This window comes from Salvia splendens, chromosome 11, assembly GCF_004379255.2.
Source record: "Salvia splendens isolate huo1 chromosome 11, SspV2, whole genome shotgun sequence".
Classification (NCBI taxonomy): Eukaryota; Viridiplantae; Streptophyta; class Magnoliopsida; order Lamiales; family Lamiaceae; genus Salvia; species Salvia splendens.
In genome coordinates, this window is record NC_056042.1 from 20,269,156 (window position 1) to 20,275,522 (window position 6,367).

Below are 6,367 nucleotides of genomic sequence, written 5' to 3' on the forward strand. Positions count from 1 at the left end.
GACCCGAATTAAAATATAATAGGTCTAGTAGGGTGAAAGCTTGCTCTCTCTTGTGTCATTTTCTTTCTATCGTTATTTATCCCTCGCTGAAACTTCGGGCATGAGCTGGGCATCACAGACTGGTCAGGTTGTGATACCAAACGGACCTAGGTGACCGATATTGTCTGTCACTTGCACGTGGCCTGTGAATGGATCCGGTGGGTAATCTAGTTGATCAACTTGACATGTTTCACCCCACTCCGGCTCATGTCGAGTATGCGAATGGAGAGACTCAAGAGCTTGCCTTTCAAAAACCTTAACCCACAATACTACTATTTTAGTAAAGGGAAGTAAGGATTGAATCCCACATACATGACGTGTTCTACATTTGTTTTGGACAAGTTGGGAATGACTGCTGCCACGCTTCACTACAGTGGGTTAAGTTGAGATTACTAAGGGTGTGACAAACTGAGAGATTCACTAAGCTAACTTGATCAACTCATTCTAAACTGTGGACTTGTACGACGGTTTCCTGAAATAGCCAAACAGCATAAAAGTAACTAGTGTCAGAAGTCTACAAAGTGTACGATAAAGCAAAACTTTACTAACAAACTCATCTTCCTCAGACAACCAAATCAAGGAACATAGTAAATCAGATCTGCAGAGAATTTCATCATAACAATTCAGCATGATGGAAAAAACTCACAAGACTAACTCATAACTCCAAATCAAAACAGAAAACAACGACTGTAACTACGTAAACAAACTGACCTACTCATACTCATGCAGAAAATAGAACGAAACTTCAGATCTACGACTACCGAAACTAATCTGTAATACCCGCTCTTTTATTACCCTTTTCCTTTATGTTTAATGTCGAACTAGAGAAATGTTAATCTCTTGTTTCGTTGAATTAAATGAAACTTGTTACCCCTGCCTTGATAGTTAATGTTGCTAGTTTGCAAAACAAAAGTTAAAGTGATAATCGAACGAACTAAAACAATCTAATGTACGTTTATGAAATATAATGACCGTTGTACAAGGATATGAAGTTGTTCTCCCCGAACTAAAGTGTTCACATACACCTCGAATAATACATTAACTTACATACGCGTGAGTTATGAATAGAAGAAAAAAAAAGAGTTTTTGAACACTACTACAAATACTCTTGAATGGACCAAAAGCTTAAGGAAAAAAAATCTTTTATTGCTTGCACTTTGGGCTTCTTTTCCCAAGCCCAAATCGCACCCCCACGACCCGTGTCCGATCAGCCGTCGAGCCCAGGTAGCGACCCATGTCCCCGACAGCATCGAGGCAGCCAAGCCTTTCTTAACCTGCAAGATACAAACAAAAGTTAATGAATAAGACACAAGAAATTAAAGAAACCTAAACTAGGAATAGGGACAACCCCTCTTTAGTAAAGGAGGACAAGGACTTACCCAAGAAGGCAAGTCAATGCCAGCAACATCCACTCCTCATAGCAGCACCTGCATCCTCTCCTTGTACACTATGCAACACCAACAAAAAAAAATAAATGCAAGAGTCCTTATCTCCTAGTAAAACAACAATTTTCAGTTCAAATTACTACAAGATCAAAGAAAAAGGAGATATGTTGTGGGATGAAGACAAACTGCAGTATCAGCCATTTAATTATCCCAAGTACACCACACAAGATTGCCTATAAGAACCCTTCCACATCACCTTCAAATCCTCCTCCCACACTCTTCGAATTTTCAGCCACATAGAAAGTTTGAGAGTGGGTGAGTGAAAGTTTCCAGCAGAGAGTTCTTGCACCAAGGGCAGTTCCTACTCTCTATAGGTAACGCTATTTTTCTCCCTTCCCACAAATTCTTCATGCTACAAACTTAAGCTCACACCTTTCCCTTTCACTGTGATATGGCTCGTTTCATGCATGTGTTTTGTAATAAAACTACACCCTTTCTTGTGATCTAACGTGCAAATGTGAGACAGGTGTGTGTGAAAGTCTGACATAGTCAAGAATGAACTGATCAACTGGGCGTACGAACGGATCAAGGAGAATGAGTCTGAAAGTCTGACATATTCAAATTTGCTGCGCAAACGGCTCAAGTTAGATCATATGGCATGCAGCAGGAGCACCCCCACTAGGAGATTGAGCGTCACACAAGAGAGATCCCCAAGGCAAAGTGATACGAGTGCCGTTCCATCAACGCCAATCGCCGCTCCGGCGATTCAAGCTACCAATGTGAGCAGCGTGGCAAGAAAGGGAGCAGAGGGAACGCGTGGAAAGAAGGGTCGAAGAGGCCTGATAGAAGTGGAGTCGAGAAGAGATGAAAGACGAAAGAGGCAATCCAAGCAACTAGTGAAGTTTGGAGATTTTGTTTCTCCCTAGTTTAGTATTTTAGTTATTAATATTATTTTGAGGAATATTTATATTTTGTACTTATTTATTTTATATTTTGATTCGAGCATAATTATAAGCTCCGTGCCGGGTTTTCTTGTTGGTTCTTTCCCGGTCTGATCGAGTCGAACCAAACCTAGGGTCCTTAGATATATAAATAGGGATTCGGTGTATTGAGAGAATAAATCAATATATCAGAAATTTCCTAATCTTCTCGCAATTACTTCTCTGTCAAGTTTTGTTCTCCACGGCCAAAACCTTGTTGGCGTGGGAATTTTGGTTGCTCGATGGAGATCGATCTCTGCGAGCGGACCTTTATCCAACGAATCTCACCCCCTTGCTACCGTTACGGATTAATGTTCTGGGGTTGGCCAATCTCCCGGGAAGACCAATCTCCAGTCTTATCCTCCTTGGAACTCAACAATCCCAATCTTAATGACCACTCTTTGAGGGTCATAACCACTTCCGGATTAAAGACTCTGAAATAGATGGACTCCTTGTCCAGGTCGATAGTATACTCGAAGTAGAAAAATGTGAAGAACTCCTTCGCAAGGTTAACTGGCACCTCACATGGCACATGCTCCAGCAGCTATTCGAACTCGATGGCCTTAATGTATTCTAAGAAATCCTCCCTGACTCATATCATCCGCAAGGAAGGATAATGGATCTTCCTTCTTGACTTGCTAGGGGTAGCCACTTGCTTCTCCTTTCTTTTCCTCTCCGCGGCTTCTCTCTTTGTGGCTGTCAAGATTGCAGCCTCCTCCCGCAAGCTTTTAAATTCTTCCGAATCAAGTCTCCTTTGTGCACGGCAACTCCGTATAACTGCTTTCACATCAAGGGTTTGCTAATCATCGTTTGACCCTTCATCATCCATATTCACCACTTCCCTGTCTCGCTCGGTGGATTTCTCCTCAACTAACCTCTGGACTTTTTCCCCTACTCCTTAGAGAGTATCCTCTTCTTCCTCACTGAAGGCACCAGTGCTTCTCTCTTCTTGATTCCAAGCCGTAGAGTCTCCAGTGGGGGATGTGAGGGCTTCGTGTGTGGGTTCTTTAAGAGATTGTATATTTGGTGTTCTAGTTAGCATGGTGGAGGTGGTAGGAATTTCGAGAGGAGTGAGTTGGGACGAGCTTCCTCCTTCTTGATCTCCTCGGCCATGTTGGTGAGGAAATCGTTTACCTTTCCGGTGGGGCTGAACTTCCCCATCATATCTGTGATGATCTTAAGGTATGATTCGCCTACGGACGTCTCCTTTGGCTGAATCATTCCAGTGACTGGCTACACCATTGATTGAGGGGTCGGAGGTGTCATGGTTTCTGGTTGAGGGGTGGAAGGAATCTTTCGCACGAGGAGTTTGGAAGAGGGTTTCTGGGACTGACCGGAAGCTGTTGATTTGTCCATGGAAGGAGGTGGTGTTGAGTGACTTAGCCGGAAACTGAGAGAAAGGAAATTTAGAATTTTGTTAGGCTTGTGCGTGTTAAGAGATGCAAATATTGACCAGGAGAGAGAAAGGTGTTATAAATAGAGGTGGAAGAAGAATAGGGAACGATTGTCGTGACATCAGCACCCGTTCACCTTCCTGCGCCAATTTTGAAATTCAAAATTTCTACGATTCCCCCCTTTTTACCTTCTTCAGTTAAAGACAATTTTGCCAGTAAGTTTCTCTTTCTCACTTATTCTGTCAAATCCTACTTGAAAATGAGAGAAACAAAATAAGGAATTTTGTGGAGTACTAGTCAGAGAATTTCTTCAAGAATTTAAAGATTTCGCGTTGAAACTAAACTCTCTATCAGATACATCCAAAATTTTTGAAAATTAGTTTTTCTATTTTCTGAAATAATTTGTTTGGGATTTTCTTAAAAGAGAACAATAAATAAAAACTTTATTCCAAATTGCGGACAATTCTTGGAATCCACTTGATCAAGCACCCTGCCCATACATACGTACTGAGCTGAGCAAGTGAGTCTCGAGGGTTGTTCACAACTATTTATTACTTGATCCGGCTGAGTATGCGTGGTGAGGTTTCTCCCGCTGCGCACACTACCGACTTATATACCATTTTCTCGCTCAGATGGATTAGTAAGAGAAGGTTATAGAGCATGATACTTCCCTGAAACTTTGCAATTCATAGGATGTGGTGGATCGATTCGCTTGCAAGTTGACCCTTGCTTGTTTGAGCTTGATTGATTTTGAATCCTACCAAGACTTGGTGAGTAGCACTTTCTACCCTGCTTGTAGTCATCGCACCTTTGTGCACATTTGTCGGCAGCTTCGTTCCCTCTTCACAGTCTTCCATCCTTCGGTTTCTGCCGCCATCCCTGTAGTTAACTGGACCAAGTGATGTTAACGTTTCTTTCAACTTGATCAGTTCATAGGTCGGTGATCTGTTGGGGAATTTCCCTTTAACTGGAGATCCTGAGACAACTTTTCTTCTAGCAGTTCTTCCTGTCCATCTATTCTTTCTAGGGTACATCACCATCATGGTTTCCCGTTTCTTCTTATGATTCTTGTAGGTTCCTTGAATATTCCTCTTTTCCCTTAGGCGCAACCTATGGTCAGAAGGGTCTTTCCTCTTAGGCGGCTTGGGCCATGGCCTTAGTTGCTTGCAGTAGATTAGCTTCGCCGCTTCTTTTTCAGTTCTTTCATCTTCTGGGCTTGGCCCTTCCTCTTCATAGCATCCACCTAGCTTATCTATGAGCGGAGGTGGTTTCTCTACCGGTGCATTTTCTCCTTCTCTTGAGGTTCATCACTCACCTCCTCTGGCACTTGCTGTGACAGTTCGTCCTTGAGAGGTGCGGCGATCGACTTGTCCCCTGCTTGGGACTCCTCATCCGCTGGTTCGGCCTCAACAGTTCTTACCACTTCTTGCTTCTTCAGTGGTATTTCCGACTCTTGCTTAGCATTCGTCGGTCCTTTCTCTTCAGGTTGGCTTACAACTTCTTCATCTACCATCCGCTCATCCCCCTAAAACTTGCTCTGTCCTCTTGTATCCCCTTCATGATATCGGCTAGTTAAGAGACTTGCTTGATCATTTTGTCCATGCTGGATTTCTGCTCATCGTATGTGTGCTGCATTTTCAGTGTCAGTTCGTCATTTGATTTTAAACAACGTCTCATGATCTGCTGGGATACGATCAATCCCTCGATCCTTTCCTCTGTATAATCTGCATGATAATTTCCTTTCCGATGGCAGACCAACTCCATTGAGGTGGGGCTCTACTACTCTCATGTTCTCCATGATGGGGGTATTCATGTTGGTACACATCCACCTGCCCCCCGGGATTCCAACTCGTGTTTGCATTCCAAATCTCACTCTTGTTCTAGCGGTGACTCATTTGGTCAGCCTAGGGTTGGGCCTTGATTGAGGAAGCTTGTGGGTGATTTGTTTCGAGCTCTGACTGGAACGCCCTCTCAAGCTTATTTGCATTACTTTGGGGCAGAGTGTCTGATGCATCATCGTAGCCCCTTTTTGCATTCAGAAGCTTCTCCAAGACGATCTTGGCCTTACTCAACCGGAGTTGGGAAAAACTTCCCCCGCTTGATGAGTTCACCATGTCCTTGTTTTTCGCATCCATCCCATCGTAGAACCTTGAATAGATCTCCACTTCCAACATATTGTGGTTTGGGCATGCATCCAAAAGACGTTTGTATCTGTGCCAATATGTATTCAAGCTCTTATCATACCCTTGAGTAGTTTCCTTGATTTCCCTTCGGATTGTGTTTGTCTTCGATGCTGGAAAGAATTGGTTTAGAAACTCCTCCTTGAAATCTGACCATGTCTTGATGGTGTTGGGTAAAAATCCTCTGAACCAAGTATCTGCTTCGCCTTTCAAGGAGAGGGGAACGACTCTTAGCTTGAAATCCTCCTCACTCGACCCATTCGGCCTTTTCTGCACTCTGCAGATTTTGCTGAACTCATGCAAGAACTTGATTGAACTTTCGGTACTAGCTCCCAAGAATACAGGTAATATGGCTAGCAAGTCTGGCTTAACATATATTGCTTCTTGCC